The following is a 21,138-nucleotide window of genomic DNA, read 5'->3' on the forward strand; positions in this document are numbered from 1 at the left end:
CGTCAGAAAACTAACCATAAACTAACGGTTAGAAACCTGATGTAAAATTTACGTTAGATTAACGTTAGAATTATAACCAATAATACATATATAATTATTATGTCTAAATTCCGACTATATATCAATTGTTAGAATGTGCACACACTTGTTATGTTATTTAATCAAGAAGTATTCAAAGGGAAAAAAATTGGTTAGTAATCCGTCATAAAGTTTACGTTACATTTACGTCATTTTCTGACGTAAAAGTAACCATAACCATTATGACGTAAAAGTAACGTAAATTTAACCAAAGAATTTTACCATTATTGGACGCTAACCAAAATCTAACCATAATGACGTAAACTTTACGTAAATCTAACCATCAATGTTAACTGGGAGGGCTTTAGAACACCATATAAATGCTCCCAGCTCTACTGGCAGTCAAACAACTACCAGTACAGACAACAATCGAAAGAAAACATTCAATAACCAAATCAAGATCATGTCTATAAATGGTATCAGAGGAAAAAAATTAGAACTATCCTCATTTTTAGAACAAGAAAATGCCGATATCGTAGCATTACAAGAAACGAAAATAGATAAAAGTATATTAACTCCCGAACTCTTGCCAGACAGCCTGAACTATGATATTTACAGAAATGACAGAACTCTTCATGGTGGCGGTGTTATACTCCTCGTAAATAAATCTTTCAACGCCATGCCCTTGTACACGATTGAAAACGGTTCCGAATCTGTTTGGGCAAAAGTTATATTTAACGGGTCACCCCATTTCTTCGGTTGATGGTATAACCACCCCGAAAACCCAATAGATCATACCCAACTTTTGAAAGATCAACTTATGAAGATAAATAATCAATCTGCCAAACATAAAACAACAAATATACACCTCATGGGGGATTTTAACTTTCCAAATATCGATTGGAACTCCAAGACAGGCAGAGATGGGAAAACCCTAAGCCAAAGTGAGGGCCAAGCCTTCATAGATATTCTAAATGACCACCACATGGAACAACTTGTAGACTTTCCAACTAGAGAAAATCACGTACTAGACCTGATTTTATCTACACTACCTGGTCAAATACATAATGTCATCTCACCTGACAAACTTGGTGACCACGAAGTGGTAGCATATACTCTATCTGTATTTACCCAACCAACCAAAACAGTAAAGAGAAAATGCTACCTGTACAGTTAAAGGAAACTATGATAAAATGCGTGATGACACAAACGCTTTTAGTAAAGAAAAATATTTCAATGGTCAACAAAACACCAGAGATATAGAATCCAATTGGAGGTTAATTAAAACATTTATTTTAGAAACGGTAAATGAAAATATTCAAGCTAAAATCTACAAATCCCAGAAAAACATCAGAGGTATGATCAGAAAAAGAAACAAGCTTCACAGACAAGTCAAAGAAACAAGGAGTGATAGATTAAGATTAAAATGGCAGGAACTGCGACAGAATATCAAGATAGGAATAAAAAATGCACATAACAAATATGTTGAAAACATGATTGGCGACATTAAAGGAAATAGTAAACCTTTCTGGAAATATATAAATGCACAGAAAAAAGATTCTCAGAACATACCACCGTTAAAAACAAAATCTGGACAGACGGCGGAAAATGACCGGGAGAAAGCAAAATCCCTAAATGAACAGTTCAGCAGTGTTTTTACCAAGAAAACGTCGAATGAAACACCCTTACTAAAATATCAATATCCAAAAATGGATGACATAAAGATCACTGAAGGAGGAGTGCAAAAACTGATGTTAGGATTAAACACATCTAAAGCATGTGGACCAGATGACATTAGCCCGAAAATATTGAAAGAATTATCCAAAGAATTATCACCAATAGTTAAACATCTGTTTCAACAATCACTTAACACAAGTTCTACACCTGAAGAGTGGACCAAAGCAAATATTTGTCCATTATTTAAAAAAGCCGACCGTTCAATTCCAGCGAACTACCGCCCAGTCTCTTTAACATGTATTTTATGCAAATTACTAAACACATAGTATGCTCTAATATTATGAGTCAATTGGATAACCATAACATCATAACCAATAAACAACACGCTGACGTGGAGAGCGGACGTTGTCAAACCAGTCGCCACATCCTACGTAGAACCCATGCATCTTTTCTTACTACATATTTCTGTAGCCTTGTGATCGTCTAGAATTTGTCTCTAGCTGTCTTTACTTCTGCTTCACGTTGTGTATTTACTTCTCACAGTTTCTTAAGACGTCTGTCTTACCAGGAATAACAATGCGAAAATTTGCTTCTACATATTATATAGCATATAACTGAATACAGGTATACAAGCATAGCACAAATTACAATACTATATAGCTAAAACCACTTCTCCACCCTATCCAGCCTCTCGGCTGTCTAGGAACTCAGATGTACCCTCGATCTCTGGAATCTAATGCAAGTCTGCCTTAAAACTTTACTATGATTTATTTTATAAGACTCCTGCAGATCACGCACAGAAAGCCTGTTCATGGCCCTGAACCTGTGCAATTAACGATATGATTGGTTACTTTAAACCAAATGATGCAATTAGAATAATTCCACTCACGTGTAATTCTGGTGGTAAATGAGTGACATATGTTTTCGATAAATAGCTCTTTTTTATGTGTCAACTGTCAATTACAGACTAAGTTGATTTAAGTATTTTAAGTACATATCACATATTATGCGAATATGTTATTTCTCGAGCAAAAATTCTACTAAAAGTATTACACCTCTTCTAGACAAGACATAGGCTATAACTGTTCTTAATGGATATTTTTCAAATGACAAGTGCTAAATGAAGTATTTATGTGGTCTTTGGTGAAAGAAATGAAATGAAATTAAATTAGGTTTAACGTCCTACTGTTCTGCTCCTAACCTGGGCTAATGAAGACGGGCATAGCCATACAGTGTGCTATAAGGGAAATTTTGCCTGGGCAGCGGTGCTACGGCCTACTCTTATATCGAATTCCAACTGCCAAGGGATCTTTTACGTGCACGCCAATGTGTACTTAGCCACCGTGATCCCCGTTGTGGCTACAATTCCTGGATTTGAAGGTCAGGTATGATATGAAACGAATATTTTGAACTGGTTCACCAATGCAACCAATCCGTGACGGGTTAACTGATAGAGGTTTACATCCTTGATATAAATATACTTGTCTCGGGTTTTAAAAATAGAAATATATATATAAAGGTAGCTCAAAATTAATCTCTACATGAACATAGGCCAAGGGGGGATCATGTGGCTAAGTGGGTAAGACGCTGACTCGCTAGCCTTGAGGTCGGGTGTTCGATCCCTGCATTGGCCGAGAAAGTTCATCCTGATTTTCCGGTGTGTTTCCCCTTGTCAGTGATGCAGGACGGAGGGCCTGACGAGGACAGCTGTCTAGTCGTTTGGATGGAACAAAAAAACGAGGTCCCGTGTACACATTGGCGTGCACGTAAACGATCCCCTGGCAGTTGGAATTCGATATAAGAGTAGGCCGTAGCCCGATGGTAAGTACGCGTGCGCTGTATCATACGGTCTGTCATTGAGTCAACTGGCGGGGTTTTGATTCCCCGGTTGTACGCGACAAGGAGTAGGGTCGCCTGTCCAACCTCGTAGGTTTTCTCCGGGTCCTCCGGTTTCCTCCCACATCTAAAGACCCCTACGCGCAAGCGAATTATTGAAATAAAATTAAACCATGTGTTAGTCCCGAAATGACCTAGTTTGTGTCGAGTGGACGTTAAACCCCATTTCTCTCTCTCTCTCTCTGCTGCCTGGGCAAAATTTCCCTCATAGCACACTGTATGGCGTATGCCCGTCTTCATTAGCCCAGGTTAGGAGCAGAACAGTAGGGCGTTAAAACCCCATTTCATTTCATTCCATTTCACATAGGCCAAGGCAATACTGAATAAACAGTAGGCCTAAAATATTTTTTGTACGATCTTGTGACAATTAATTCCTTTTATGAATAGCTTGTTTCCGACATATATCCTCTCACAGTATCAAATAACAACCTTTCAGCTTAAACTCGAGCACCAATGAGTTGAACGGTAACCTTTTGCGTCTCTTCAAAATATTTCAAATCTTTTGTCATAGATCAACAATTGCAAATATCTGTGTTACAATTATATTTGAAATGTGTTAAACCAATTCTGCAACACATGTAATATTGGTGTAGTATATATCTTTGTTTATACACCCACATATCAATTTTGGCGTATTATACTGTTGCCCTGTTTGTCCGTACACTGGGTGTGAAATGTGAATCATTCCGATTTTGAGAGGACAAGCATTATCAATATACAGCTTTTCAGGACTTTCCCTTCCTTGGTTAATTCTCCCTTTTTCAAATGCAATAGATGCTGTGTTTATTCTTAATTAATCTTTTTCAAATTTGTGTTACACACTGGAATCATAAGAGGACGAAACCTATCAATATTCAGCATTCCACAACATTCCATTCCAGTGTCGGCCGAGAAAGTTCTTCGTGATTTTCAGACTTGGTTTCCTCCCCTTGTCAGACGTGCAGGACAGAGGGCCCGTCAAGGAGGGACAGCTGTCTAGTCGTTTGGATGGGACGAATGACCGAGGTCCTGTGCACACATTGGTGTGCGCCTAAAAGATCCCCAGGCAGTTTGAATTCGATATAAGATTAGGCCTTAGCGCCGCTGTCTGGATAAAATTCCCTAACAGCACACTGTATAGCATATGTCCATGTCATTAGCCCTGTCGGAATAGGACATTAAACCCCATTTCATTTCACTCATTCCAAAGTTAACTCCTATTCCATCAATACCTTGAGCAAACGAGATAGAGGCTATAGGTTTTGGCCCAATTTGGTCAATATCCCAGTTTTCCTTTCTTATATGCATATCAACACTTTCATAGTGCTAATGTAGACCTTTTTCTTGAACATTTTCCCTTGTCAGTGATGCCGAACAGAGGACCTGACATGGATGGCTAACTAGTCATACGGAAGGGACAAAAAACAAGGTACTGTGTAAACTCTGGTGTGTGTGTGTGAAAGCTCCCTTGGTAGTTGGAATTTTATATAAGAGTACGCCATAGCTCTGCTGTCCAGGCAAAATTTCCCTCATAGCACACTGTGTGGCATATGCCCGTCTTCATTTCTCAAACAGCTGTGGATAAAAACTGTTAATATTTAAATGTGTATTTTGTATTTTATAACATTATATTTTTGTCTTTTAAATAAAGTACATCTATACATATGCCCGTCTTCATTTCTCAAAAAGCTGTGGATAAAAACTGTTAATATTTAAATGTGTATTTTGTATTTTATAACATTTTATTTTTGTCTTTTAAATAAAGTACATCTATACATACTTATAGTATATTTTGTTATATAATTCTGCTAGATTTTTAACTTTTATGTGCAATATATTTAGAATTCTGACTGGTTATGGGTAGATAGAGAGCAATGGGGTAAAACATCCAATAGACATAAACTGTCCTTTGGGACTAAGTGATTCAATTCAAGTTGAATAATTCACTCGCACCAGGAATCTTTAGTAGTAGGAGGACCCAGAGAAAACCCATGTTCAAGTTTGGTGTGGAAACAAACCACTGGACAGACCTTATGATCCAAAGCGCACATGTTGGATCACTCATCGTCTAGCCTCACCCACGAGTCAGGAAAATTTGATTATTGGTTGAATGTATTTCCCATTTACTGCCGCAAATAGTGAATAATTTTGATTGTTTTCCCATAAAAATTGTGTTCTGTTAAGGTTTTAATGGTTGGTTATATTTTCGTAACTTTGCTCATCAAAATTTGACATTAGAATTGCATCCGTAAATGATGTTAATTTAATGTTAGATTTACGTTATAATGGTCAGTTAGATATCCATCATTTTGCTCATCCTTTTAACGACAATTTAACGTCGGGAAATGACGTTAATCTAGTGTAAAGTTTACGTCATTTTTACGTTATATTTACATCATTTTCTGGCGTAAATCTAACGTAAAGTTTACGTCATTTTCTGACGTAAATCTAACGAAAATGACGTAAACTTTACGCAAAATTTACGTTAGATTTACGTCAGAAAATGACGTAAACTTTACGTTAGATTTACGTCAGAAAATGACGTAAATATAACGTAAAAATGACGTAAAGTTTACGTTAGATTAACGTCATTTCCTGACGTAAAATTATCGTTAAAAAGATGAGCAAAATGATGGTAAACTGACCATTTTTACGTAAATGTAACGTAAAATTAACATCATATTGTTATGACGGTATATTCTTTTAAAAAAACAACTTAACACGTTTATTTAAACAGGATTTAACTGACACAGTATGCGACTGATAATATGTCCATAATTTTGCTTGTTGGTTTTTTTTTTATTTTATTTTTCATATATGGTTACATTGCCAGTTTGTAAAGTGCCCCTGAACACGGTATATGAAAGGGTGCACTATAAATATGCTGTAATAGTAATAAATATCCTGTAAAAGTAATAAATAATAGTAATAAATATGCTGTTATATTAATAAATATGCTGTTATATTAATAAATATGCTGTTATATTAATAAATATGCTGTAATAGTAATAAATATGCTGTGATAGTTGGGACCAACCTATAGAACATCCTGCTGTGAGGACCAATCTGAACTTATATAAATCAGTACAGAAAAATCCCGCTGGAGATTAATCTGAGCAAAATCCCTGCCGTGAGGAATAACCTAAAAGAAATCCTGTTGTTGGGACCAATGAAGAAATTCCTGCTGTGACACAAATCTAAATACAAAATCGTGTCTTGGGGCCAATCGAAATTTTAAAAAAATCCTGCTGCTGTGAGAGCCAATCTACGATATAAATATGGTGTTTGTGGGTTGGGGGTGGGGGTGTATAGAATATTTATTTCTTTCGTCACTTTTTTGTGTATATTGGGGGCGGGATTAATGGCGTTATGGGTGACAGATTGTCAAAGTTAGCGATATAGATAAGGCTATATTAGTTTATTTTTCTACTTTAAACTCCTGGCCTTGAATAGCAGGTAAACGGGTTTTAACATTTATGTAGTAGTCAATGTGGTCTGCCCCCAGTTGTTCAAATTATTTCCCTTGATATTTCGAAGGTGAAGGCTGACAGCTGTCAATCATTCTGGTCTAGTGGCTATGATGCCTGTCACTTTGTATTGGCTACGAAAGAGTGTTAACCTTAGTGAAGGGTGGGTATTCTCTTAGTGAAGGATGAGAGACAGTGAGGGCTGACTTGATCTCGGCTACACATGTACGATTGGTTGATGCTATATCGCACCTAGTAAAAACACAAAAAGGTGGTGGATAATCTAACGACAATTCCTGCTCTGCTGAATAATCTAATCACAATTCCAATTGCCGAGACCATTCTATAGAAAATTCTGCTGCGATAGCTATTCTGACAAAAAAATTAGTCTGGTGTAGTGGCTATTCTGCCGAATATTTCTACTGTGATGGGTAATGTCACGAAATTCTTGATATAATGGATATTCTAAAGAAAAATGGTGCTGTTGGAACCAATCTATAGAAAATCCTACTGTGAGAACCAAGCTGAAAAGCCATTCTGGTGTAATTGCTAATGTGAAGAAAATTCTGGTGTAATGTCTATTGAGGAAAATTCTGGTGTACCCAGTTAACATTCATGGTTAGATTTACGTAAAGTTTACGTCATTATGGTTAGATTTTGGTTAGCGTCCAATAATGGTAAAATTCTTTCGTTAAATTTACGTTACTTTTACGTCATAATGGTTTTGGTTACTTTTACGTCAGAAAATGACGTAAATGTAACGTAAACTTTATGACGGATTACTAACCAATTTTTTTCCCTTTGAATACTTCTTGATTAAATAACATTACAAGTGTGTGCACATTCTAACAATTGATATATAGTCGGAATTCAGACATAATAATTATATATGTATTATTGGTTATAATTCTAACGTTAATCTAACGTAAATTTTACATCAGGTTTCTAACCGTTAGTTTATGGTTAGTTTTCTGACGTAAATCTAACGTTAGTTTTCTGACGTAAATCTAACGTTAGTTTTCTGACGTAAATCTAACGTTAGTTTTCTAACGTTAATATAATGTTAGTTTTCTAACGTTAATATAATGTTAGTTTTATGTCATAATTTTAACCGTTAATTTAACGTTAGTTTTCTAACGTAAATCTAATGTTAATTTTATAACATAAATCTAACTTTAGTTTTCTAACATAAATCTAACGTTAGTTTTCTAACATAAACCTGATATTAGTTGTAAAACGTAAAACAAATGTCAGTTTAATGTCATGATACTAACAATTAAGGGCCTGACAAGACAGCTGTCTAGTCATTAAAATGGGTAAGACCCTGGCTCGCTAGCCTGGAGGTCGGGTGTTCGATCCCTGCATTGGCCGAGAAAGTTCATCCAGATTTCCGGCGTGGTTTTCCCCTTGTCAGTGATGCAGGACGGAGAGCCTGACAAGGACAGCTGTCTAGTTGTTCAGATGGGATAAAAAAAACAACGAGGTCCTGTGTACACATTGGCATGCATGTAAAAGATCCCTTGACAGTTGGAATTCGATATAAGAGTAGGCCGTAGTGCCACTGTCGGGGCAAAATTTCCCTCATAACACACTGTATGGTGTATGGCCATCTTCATTAGCCCAGTTCGGAGCAGAACAGTTGGACGTTAAACCCCATTTCATTTCATTACATTTTGTATCCATTTCTAAGTGCCCAAGAATAGAGATCTAGCTCCTTTAATAGTTGCGGTCTGTAGGTGACACACAAAGAGAAAACGAATGAATGAATGATCTACTCTCAATTCAAATTCCAAATGTCAAGGATTCTTTTACGTGCACACCCACGTGATGGACTAGACACTGTTTTTTTGAGGTCCTCTGTCCTACACCACTACTAACAAAGGGAACTTTCTCAACCAACATGGGGATCACGTTGTCTAAGTGGGTAAGACGCTGACTCGCTAGCCTGGAGGTCGGGTGTTCGATCCCTGCATTGGCTGAGAAAGTTCATCCAGATTTTTCTGCGTGTTTTCCCCTTGTCAGTGATACGGGACGGAGGGCCTGACAAGAACAGCTGTCTAGTCAGGGGTGAAAAACTGAGGTCACGTGTACACACAAGAGTGCACATGAAAGATCCCTTGGTAGTTGGAACTTGATATAAGAGTAGGCCATAGCGCCGCTGCCTGGGCAAAATTTCCTTCATAGCATACTGTATGGCGTATGCTCGTCTTCATTAGCTCAGTTTAGGAGGAGAACAGTAGGACGTTAAACCCGATTTCATTTCATTTTTCTCGACCAACACGGAAATTGAACCCCTCATTTGCTAGCCAGTGTGTTACTAATTACTAGAGAGAGAGAGAGAGAGAGAAATGGGGTTTAACGTCTACTCGACACAAACTAGGTCATTCCGGGACTAACATATGGTTTAATTTTTATTTACATAATTCGCTTGCGCGTAGGGGTCTTTAGCAGTGGGAGAAAACCGGAGGTTGGACAGGCGACCCTACTCCTTGTCACGTACAACCGGGGATTCGAAACCACGCCAGTCAACTCAATGACAGACTTTATGATACAGCGCCCGCACGCTAACCATTCAGCCATCCAACCCCCCGTTACTAATTACTAAGTTTGTGAAATTAAGTTTTTTCCTCATGTAGGTTTGTCCTGATGAAATCGGTTTATTGTCCTACTGTTCTGCTCCGACTGGGCTAATGAAGACAGGTACATACCATACAATGTGCTATGAGGGAAATTTTGCCTACTAATATCGAATCCAACTGCCAAGGGATCTTTTCGTGCAAGCCAATGTATACATGGTACCTCGGTTTTTTGTCCCATCTGAGTGACTAGACTACTGTCCTTGTTCCTGCACCTCTGACAAGGGGAAACCATGTCGGAAAATCCTGATGAACTTTCTCCACCAATGCAGGGATCGAACACGTGCCCTCCGGATTACCGAGCCAGCATCTTACGCACTTAGCCACCATGGCTTTATCAAAATTAGTAATGAAGATGTGCTATGACAGAAATTTTGCCTGGACAGCAGCATTACCGCACTTACTAATGAAGAAGTGCTAGGAAAGCCTGGAGAGCAGCATTTCCGCATATAGTCATTACCAATAGTTCTAAGTGCACGCCAACCTGTAAAACAGGTCTTTACACACTTTTCCATCATTACCAATTACTAGTCTGCGGGTTCACTAGTCTGTGGGTGCACTAATCCGTGCATTCACTAGTCCACTAGTCTGACTCTATAAAATACTATAAATATGAGTATTAAAGAAACCCAGTAGATATGGTGACTGATATCACCCTTCGTAAGGCGATAACCCAACATCATTTAAAACCCCATTTAAAATTCATTTTTATACTTTTCTGAACCAATCGGACTATTGAAGATAGTCATACGCAATGCAGAGTGCTATGACGGAAATTTTCTATGGACTGTGGCAGGGCGGAGGATCTGGCAAGGGATAAGGTATAGTTGTTCGGGTCATACGAAAAATCAAGTCCTCGTGTACATATTGGCATGCACGTAAAAGACACTCCGACAGTTGTAATTCAATATCAGAGTAGGCCATAGTGCCGCTATCCGTGCAAAGTTTCCGTCATAGTACACTGTATATAGTGTATGCCTGTCTTCATTAGCTCACTCAGAGCAAAACAGTAGGATGTTTAATCTCATTTAATTTTATTTAATTTTCCTACTTTTCTGCACCAATGGGACTATAAAAGATAGGCTGGCAAGCGGACGAGTGCACCCATTGACTATTGAGCATCATTTACTTGAAAACGTTGAGAGAACCCTCAACGAAATGTCGCTTTAATTAAAATAGTAATTGTGTTTTTTGTTGTATCATCGAGTCAAGTGAACGTTAAACCCCACTTCTCTCTCTCTCAATTTTGATACCCAAAAATTTGACAAAACAAATAATGATTGATTGTCGGAAACTGTTTCATAGAGCAAAGTTGTTCTCTACTAAAAGGTTATCACTGTCCAAATGTTCGGAGTAGTCCACACCTAGGCCGACTATGCATGAAGTGTTTTTATAATTAAATTTATTAAATATAGTACCTTGCATCAGTAAATATAAAATTAATGATCCTTTCACCAGTAAATATAAAATTCATAGGCCGACAATGCATTGTGTTTTTATAATTAAAGTTATTAAATGTAGTACCTTGCACCAGTAAATATAAACTTAATGATCCGTGGACCAGTAAATATAATATTCATGATCATTATTTATATAAGGCCTTCATCAACCTTGCACCAGTAAATATAAAATTAATGATCCTTGCACCAGTAAATATAAAATGCATGATCATTATTTATATAAGGCCTTAATGTATGTTTGTACAAGTGTACATTCTTGGAATTGTATTACCATTAACAATATGGAGATCAATTATAATAACCTTTGGCCTTGTTCATGAATCCTTAAATTTTTGAAAATTTAGTTCTTAATATGAAACTATCTAAATAAAATATTGCTTAAATCAATGTGTGTTGTTAATGTCATTCAAAATGGCGGCTGTCTACATATACAATATATAAAATAGGTCATGAGTCGATTGTTGCGGTTTTTTTATTTCGAATTTAAAAGTTCAACACTTAATTATATAAGTTGTAAAACCATATAAAAATAAAGGTTGGACCAAGACTAGTTCCATTTTTTAAGTTATGAATCTGAAAAATAGATAATAATGACCCAGTCAATTAACATAGAGATCTACTCTAGCTATATGAGTCCATATATTTATCGTCTCTCGATAAAAGACCTATCTCTGAAAATTAAAATTACCCGATTTGATTATTCTTTTAATATAACGTAATCATGTAACCTCATATAAAATATGGTAGAGCGTATACAAACAAATTATATGAATAGATTCATTATCAGAAATATTACAGGCCTTTCAAACGAACAGTCGCCATTTTTAAACTTACATACATGTAGATGTACAAATATATTTTTATCGTCTCGGGCAAGGTCAAGGTCACGATCTGTTCACGGTTGATGATTGTGTTTAAATCGGTTTATATCATATTATTTCTATTCACATTACAATATTTTTTTATAGGTTACGGTTATTGTTGTTATTTATCAAAATTCCTTCAATTATTTATTACATATTTTTTGTTTGTTCCTTTGACCGGAACGTACGGAATTCTGGGATTTAAAATGGCGGCATAGGTTATTATTTTTCCCAAAGAAGAAATGATGCCGTGATTTAAAGTTAAATAAAGCTATTCCACACATACACACACGATTTTGGATTCAGCAAAGTAAAGTTGAAGGTAAGTGCACTTTTTATGCGAACTTCCGTTGACAGTATACCGATAGATCTAATGTTGATAAAAAAATAATCTGGCCGTGGAAAAAGTTTGCACGCAACTTTGTATATCAGACAATCAGTATTTGTTTTTAACACGATGCAGTTACATTGTCCGTAAACCATACTATTCATAAACAAAATCAACATTGCTTTAGGTTATCGAAAGTAATACTGGTTCCAAAATTGTTTTTAAAAAATCTGGATCCAAAAATTATCAAACACATAACGAATTTATTAATGATGTAGACTGTTAAAATTCAGGCTGTGCTAATTATAATATAAGTACATGTAGTATTTTCTAAACATTTTTATGGGTGTTTCAGGTTGGGTTTTTTTGTTGTTATTGTACTGATATTTTTGCAAATTTAATAATGCATAATGCAAGAGCTAAATCTATATATTGTACGTAGGTTAAGTAGGTATTTCTTGAGACTGTAAATGTTAAATTTTTTTATAAGACATTTTAATGTATTAACTTGCTAAGTCTATAATCAAGTCTCAATGCCATCGGGTGCTCGAGATGTTCACAGATTCAAACACTGGCGGTTAATGTTAATGATTTAATTTAATTGAAAAATGGATAATCAAGACTTTAAGCTTATATACATAGGCCTATTTATATGATATAACATTAAATAACAAGTTTGCCCGTACATACTTGTACATAAAGGTTTCAGTCCTACTCCCCTGCTTATTTTTTCTTGTGGTGGCCAAGAAAGTTCATCAGGATTTTCTGGCATGGTTCCTCTTTTAACTGGTGCAAGACAGAGGGGCTGGTAAGGGCTAATGTACAGTTGTTCGGATACGACAAAAAACCAAGCTCTTTTGTACACACGGTCCAGTCAAAATTTTCATCATAGCACACTTTCAAGCATTTGTCCAACTTCTTTAGCCCAGTTTGAGCAGCACAGTATGATGTTGAACCCCATTTCATTACAGATCCACAGTAGGTTGGCTGTCAGCCCAGTTGGAGCTGAACAGTAGGCCGTTTAACCCAATATCGTTTTTTTTGGGAGTATAAAGTTGCTTTTTATTTTTTTATTTTTTTTTTACAGATCCTTCATGTATATTTGAGCACCCGTGGTGGCAGTAATGACAAAGAAGTTCTAAAAAGATTTATAATGAAAGTTAGACAACACTACTACTTGCCAAACACTACTACTTGTCACATAATGTAATGATATAAATATATATGTATCTATGGTAGCACAAATATCATCAGAATGTAGGCCAAAGCTTTACAAGCATTGTAGGCCTAAAATACTTTCTGTCTGAACTTTTGACAGTCAATTCTTTGATGACTAGTTAGTTTAGAGCAGATATCCTGTCACAGTATTATATAACAGCTCTTTGGCTTAAAATTTAAACTGAGTTGTATCAGTGAGTTGAAAATCATCTGTGTTCCTGTTATTGCTCCCTGCTGCAGCCAGTAAACAATAACCTTTTGCGTTCCTTACAAATGTTCCAATTTTTACTGATAGATCAACCATAGCAAAGATCTCTATTAAGATTATATTTGTAATGTGTGTAACAAATTCTATGACATAGGTATAATATTGGTGTAGTTAAGTATATACCATATTTATGCACACATTTCAATATTGGCATATTATTAGTCTCTATCATCTAGAAAAAAATATTCTATATTCTACGAATATTAGTGTGGTTGCGTTGTCAACATTTGAGAATAATCGGTCATAGGCTAGATTATCCGGTCTTTTACATTATCATAAACAAAGTCTAAGGGAGGTAACTAGTCCTAAAACAAGATGTTGACGACCATGAAATTTATATAAGAATGCCATTTCCGAAAATCCATTTGATTGCATTGTCAGTTCAATATCCAACACTCTTAATTTTTTTTATTGTAAAATTTCTCTCTTCATGGGCCATATCTATGTTGTTTTTTTATTGAATCCTAATTCGTCATCACTATTCATGTTTGTTTATAAATGCAAGTGTTATTGACAACTGTCCCAGACCCTCATTATTTATATGGCCCAACTTTTCTTCGGGGTACACCGGCACGGTATTAGACTAGGATAAACATTAGTCTTATATACCGCCTCTACTTAATTATGGATGTAGGTCGGAAAAATGTAAAATTTGGCAATTTGACTTATACTCAACATCGACTTATGCTATAACTGTTTCAAATGACAAGTGCTAAATGAAGTATTTATGTGGTCTTTGGTGAAAGAAATGAAATGAAATGAAATGGGGTTTAACGTCCTACTGTTCTGCTCCTAACCTGGGCTAATGAAGACGAGCATATGCCATACAGTGTGCTATGAGGGAAATTTTGCCTGGGCAGCGGGGCTACGGCCTACTCTTATATCGAATTCCAACTGCCAAGGGATCTTTTACGTGCACGTCAATGTCTACACGGGACCCCGTTTTTTTGTCCCATAACGACTAGACAGCTGTCCTTGTCAGTCCCTCCGTCCTGCATCACTGACAAGGGAAACCACGCCGGAAAATTAGGATGAACTTTCTCGGCCAATACAGGGATCAAACACCCGATCTCCAGGCTAGCGAGCCAGCGTCTTACCCACTTAGCCACTTGATCCCCTCCTTTGGTGAAAGAGAGAGAGAGAGAAATGGGGTTTACTGTCCACTGGACACAAACTAGGTCATTTCGGGACTAACATGGTTTAATTTTTTATTTACATAATTCGCTTGCGCGTAGGGGTCTTTAGCAGGGGGAGGAAACCGGACGACCCGGTGAAAACCCACGAGGTTGGACAGGCGACCCTACTCCTTGCCACGTACAACCGGGGATTCGAAACCATGCCAGTCGACTCAATGACAGACTTTATGATACAGCGCGCACACGCTAACCATTCAGCCATCCATCCCCCCCCCCCCCTTTGGTGAAAGAAAACAGAGCTGTGGCTAGTGAAATGAAAGTTTAACGTCCTACTGTTTTGCTCTGAACTGGGCTAATGAAGATGGGCATACGCCATACAGTGTGCTATGTGGGAAATTTTGCCCGGACAGTGGCACTACGGCCTTCTCTTGTATCGAATTCTAACTTCAAGGGCTCTTGTACGTGAACGCCAATGTGTACATGGGACCTCATTTTTTTGTCCCATTTTAATGACTAGATAGCTGTCTTGTCTAGCCCTCTGTCCTGCATCACTGACAAGGGAGAACCACGCCGGAAAATCTGGAGTAACTTTCTCGGCCAATGCAGGGATCGAACACCCGACCTCCAGACTAGATAGCCAGTGTCTTACCGACTTAACCAACGTGATCCCCGTTGTGGCTACAATTCCTAGATTTGAAGGTCAGGTATGATATGAAACGAATATTTTGAACCGGTTCACCAATGCAACCAATCTGTGACGGGTTAACTGATAGAGGGTTACATCCTTGATATAAATATACTTGTCGCAGGTTTTAAAAATAGAAAGATATATATAAAGGTAGCTCAAAATTCATCTCTACATGTACATAGGCCAAGGGGGGGATCATGTGGCTAAGTGGGTAAGACGCTGACTCGCTAGCCTTGAGGTCGGGTGTTCGATCCCTGCATTGGCCGAGAAAGTTCATCCTGATTTTCCGGTGTGGTTTATCATTGTCAGTGATGCAGGACGGAGGGCCTGACGAGGACAGCTGTCTAGTCGTTTGGATGGGACAAAAAAAACAAGGTCCAGTGTACACATTGGCATGCACATAAAAGATCCCCTGGCAGTTGGAATTCGATACAAGAGTAGGCTATAGCGCTGCTGCCCGGGAAAAATTTCCCTCATAGCACACTGTATGGCGTAACCTTTTGCGTCTCTTCAAAATATTTCAAATCTTTTGTCATGGATCAACCATTGCAAATATCCGTGTTACAATTATATTTGAAATGTGTTAAACCAATTCTGCAACACATGTAATATTGGTGTAGTATATATCTTTGTTTATACACCCACATATCAATTTTGGCCCTGTTTGTCCGTACACTGGGTGTGAAATGTGAATCATTCCGATTGTGAGAGGACAAGCATTATCAATATACAGCTTTTCAGGACTTTGCCTTCCTTGGTTAATTCTCCTTTTTTCAAATGCAATAGATGCTGTGTTTATTCTTAATTGATCTTTTTCAAATTTGTGTTACACACTGGAATCATGAGAGGACGAAACCTATCAATATTCAGTATTCCACAACAATCCATTCCAGTGTCGGCCGAGAAAGTTCTTTGTGATTTCCAGACTTGGTTTCCTCCCCTTGTCAGAGGTGCAGGACAGAGGGCCTGACAAGGAGGGACAGCTGTCTAGTCGTTTGGATGGTACGAATGACCGAGGTCCTGTGCACACATTGGTTCGCACGTGAAAGATCCCTTGGCAGTTTGAATTCGATATAAGAGTAGGCTTTAGCGCCGCTGTCTGGATAAAATTCCATAATAGGACACTGTATAGCATATTTCCATGTCATTAGCCCTGTCGGAATAGGACATTAAACCCCATTTCATTTCACTCATTCCAAAGTTAACTCCTATTCCATCAATACCTTGAGCAAATAAGATAGAGGCTATAGGTTTTGGCCCAATTTGGTCAATATCCCAGTTTTTTCTTTCTTATATGCATATCAACACTTTCATAGCGCTAATGTAGACCTTTTTCTTGAACATTTTCCCTTGTCAGTGATGCCGGACAGAGGACCTGACATGGATGGCTGACTAGTCATACGGAAGGGACAAAAAAAAAACCCAAGGTACAGTGTAAACTCAAGTGTGTGTGTGTGAAAGATCCCTTGGCAGTTGGAATTTTATATAAGAGTACGCCATAGCTCTGCACACTGTGTGGCATATGCCCGTCTTCATTTCTCTAACAGCTGTGGATAAAAACTGTTAATATTTAAATGTGTATTTTGTATTTTATAACATTATATTTTTGTCTTTTAAATAAAGTATATGTATACATACTTGTAGTATATTTTGTCATATAATTCTGCTAGATTTTTAACTTTTCTGTGCAATACAGTTAGAATCCTGACTGGTTATGGGTAGATAGAGAGCAATGGGGTAAAACATCCAATAGACATAAACTGTCCTTTGGGACTAAGTGATTCAATTCAAGTTGAATAATTCATCCGCACCAGGAGGACCCAGAGAAAACCCATGACGTAAATATAACGTAAAAATGACGTAAAGTTTACGTTAGATTAACGTCATTTCCTGACGTAAAATTATCGTTAAAAAGATGAGCAAAATGATGGTAAACTGACTGACCATTTTTACGTAAATGTAACGTAAAATTAACATCATATTGTTATGTGGGTAATGGCTATTGTGATGATTTTTTTTTTGCTGTGGTGGATAATCTAACGACAATTCCTGCTCTGCTGAATAATCTAATCACAATTCCAATTGCTGGGACCATTCTATAGAAAATTCTGCTGCGATAGCTATTGTGACAAAAAAATTTGTCTGGTGTAGTGGCTATTCTGCCGAATATTTCTACTGTGATGGATAATGTCACGAAATTCCCGATATAATGGATATTCTAAAGAAAAATGGTGCTGTTGGAACCAATCTATAGAAAATCCTACTGTGAGAACCAAGCTGAAAAGCCATTCTGGTGTAATGGCTATTGTGAAGAAAATTCTGGTGTAATGGCTATTGTGAGGAAAATTCTGGTGTATAGGAGCTTTTACGGGTTTCCATTTTGACGTTATTTTCGGTCATGCGCAGACATTGGCCTTATTCTTAGACTGAAACCCATAGGCCAGTGTGTGTTTTTTTGTGAAAATACCGTCGTACAGTAAGCTTCTTTTACATAAAATGGAACTGAATGCCATTTCTATATATGCGTACGGTTTACCGACCGATGGCAGAAAGCGATATTTACAAAAACTTCGATATAGGAAAGATACGGCAAGTTTACCAGACCCGTAATTGGCCGTTTGCAATTGAAACAAGTGGATGACTGATCCGTGCTCAATGGCCCGAACTAAAATTAAGTGAGGTTTATTACGCATTTTACGGTCAAACAGATGTTATATATTAATTACGGGACTATTAACACAAAAGATTTTTAAAAATGGTCTATCCTATTTACATTCAACTGCCAACTGGACAGTTCTTTGCGAGGTTAATATATCGTCTGCTATAGCACTGCATGCCACGACCCTACGTACTCGACACAAAACACGGTACTATGTTGGTCTTTGTTTGAGGCTGTCGACTTGAAAATAATTCCAGCTAATAATACTATAAATAGTATGCAATATGCAAATAAGATTGTTTATGCATGCGTGCTGTTAGCCAATAGCTATTGTAAATTTCCCCGCGTTTAGACGGCTCTTACCAATGATAAAATAGTTGTTTGGTGCACGGGGTAAAACTTCAGCCATTTTTATAAATTTTTCTCTTGATTGATTGGATATGAATAACAGAAAGAATAAAACGACGATCAAGTTGAATCTGTGAAAATTTTTAAAACCGTTTTTTTTCTGTTAATTGTAGTCACATAAATCGTCTTGGCTCAGCTTTTGGCACTCAGTGAAATTTTAATCCAATCAGTTTATCTTGCCGCAACCAAGAAGAAGAACGATACATTTGTGTCCATTTTATCAATTTCTAATTCAGTATTTGGTTCAGAGAACAACTGTTGAATGAAAATATGTAACTGGACTCGGTGCATTCTATACATCGTGATTATTATTTGTTCTCTTTTTTATTAGATGTGCTACGGTCGTGCTTAAATTTTAATATCGTCTTGAATAATTCTTTTGTGGAACCGCAGGTCACCATCTCTAATTACCCATTCTATAATTTACTCTTATGCTCTATTTCATGGCATTTTACAACCAAACAGATGTTATCTATTAATTGTTTGCAGTAAAATTAAAACAAAACATATAAATCGGCTTCATACAGCAATGCATCTTTGTAATGCTTTTCCGTACTGTGGTCAACTGGGCCGTGTGCGAGCTTGACATATATCGTCTGCTACAACGCAGTATATGGTCATTAAAACAAAAAAATAATAACTTAGACATGATTTGAAATCGGTAATTTATTACGAATGCTACACGCAACTTAAAACAAGAGTGGCATTAAAGAATACGTTTTCTATAAAGAGAAAAAGAGGGAAAACCCCGCTTTCCCTAGCATTTACCATGTTAAGATACGGATAGAAAAAGGCCAGGCTAAAAATAGACACCGGAAGTACGTCACGCGTAAAAGCTCCTATTGGCTGGGACCATTCTATAGAAAATTCTGCTGCGATAGCTATTCTGACAAAAAAATTTGTCTGGTGTAGTGGCTATTCTGACGAAAAATTCTGATGCGCCGAACGATCATAACCTACATAGGGCCTAAGATAAAACTACTTTTCAAGGCCAACCCTGTTTTATTTGTCTCTTATCACCGGGACTCTGTTAGTTTTTAACTGCCTGTTTTATGAAATAATCTCACATTTAGTATAAAATAGTGTACATCTTTATATTTTTTTAAAAAACAACTTAACACTAAACAGGATTTAACTGACACAGTATGCGACTGATAATTATGCCCATAATTTTGCTTGTTGGTTTGTTTTGTTTTGTTTTTTTTATATATGGTTACATTGCCAGTTTGTAAAGTGCCCCTGAACACTGTATATGAAAGGGTGCACTATAAATATGCTGTAATAGTAATAAATATGCTGTAAAAGTAATAAATAATAGTAATAAATATGCTGTTATATTAATAAATATGCTGTTATATTAATAAATATGCTGTAATAGTAATAAATATGCTGTGATAGTAATCTATAGAAAATATTACTGTTGGGACCAACCTATAGAAGGACATCCTGCTGTGAGGGCCAATCTGAACTAATATAAATCAATACAGAAAAATCCCGCTGGAGATTAATCTGAGCAAAATCCCTGCCGTGAGGGATAACCTAAAAAAATCCTGTTGTTGGGACCAATGAAGAAATTCCTGCTGTGACACGAATCTAAATACAAAATCGTGTCTTGGGGCCAATCGAAATTTTAAAAAAATCCTGCTGCTGTGAGAGCCAATCTACGATATAAATACGGTGTTTGTGGGTGGGGGTGGGGGTGTATAGAATATTTATTTCTTTCGTCACTTTTTTGTGTATCTTGGGGGCGGGATTAATGGCGTTATGGGTGACAGATTGTCAAAGTTAGCGATATAAATAAGGCTATATTAGTTTATTTTTCTACTTTAAACTCCTGGGCCCTGTTTTATGAAATTTTAACTAAAGATAAAATCCAAATTTTAGTAGATACTTCAATTTTGATTGGCTAAGCACTAAAATCAATCTAATATTATCCAATCAAATTACTAAAATCTGGATTTTATCTTAGTTAAAATTTCGTGAAACAGGCCCCTGGCCTGGAATAGCAGGTAAACGGGTTTTAACATTTATGTAGTAGTCAATGTGGTCTGCCCCCAGTTGGAGGCAGACCACCATTAAATTTCACCATCTCGGTACCCACACGAATTGTAGTTCGTCTATTTATAGCAATTCTCTCTCTCTCTTTTCTCCCCTTTTGCATGCCCATTTTTGTTGATTTTTTGGTCTAGAATGGACGAAGAGGGTTTGAATTAACATTTTCTGCCAGGTTTTGGCAAATATTCATGATTTTGAGGCGGAAGGATAACAGGGTCATCAGGTTGGCTACGGCGATATGTACGGCAACTAGTTACATGTTTTAAGTATGCTTCTTCAAGTTTGTGTATCTCAAAATTTTGGTGGTCAACCTCATACAAATTTTAGTGTAAAGACATGACCATTTGTTCCTCTGTCTGTAGTGAAAAGCATTCAGCCCAAC

The 21,138-nt window shown here is 37.0% G+C and overlaps 1 long non-coding RNA gene across 1 annotated transcript; it reads left to right on the forward strand.

Moving 5' to 3' along the window:
* Positions 1-7,268: 7,268 nt before the first annotated feature.
* LOC126828450 (uncharacterized) lies at positions 7,269-17,271 on the forward strand. Its single transcript, XR_007683079.2, has 2 exons — positions 7,269-7,714; positions 13,412-17,271. It is a non-coding gene; the product is annotated as an uncharacterized LOC126828450 (long non-coding RNA).
* Positions 17,272-21,138: the final 3,867 nt, after the last annotated feature.

The sequence above is a fragment of the Patella vulgata genome, chromosome 7 (genome assembly GCF_932274485.2).
Source record: "Patella vulgata chromosome 7, xgPatVulg1.2, whole genome shotgun sequence".
NCBI lineage: Eukaryota > Metazoa > Mollusca > Gastropoda > Patellidae > Patella > Patella vulgata.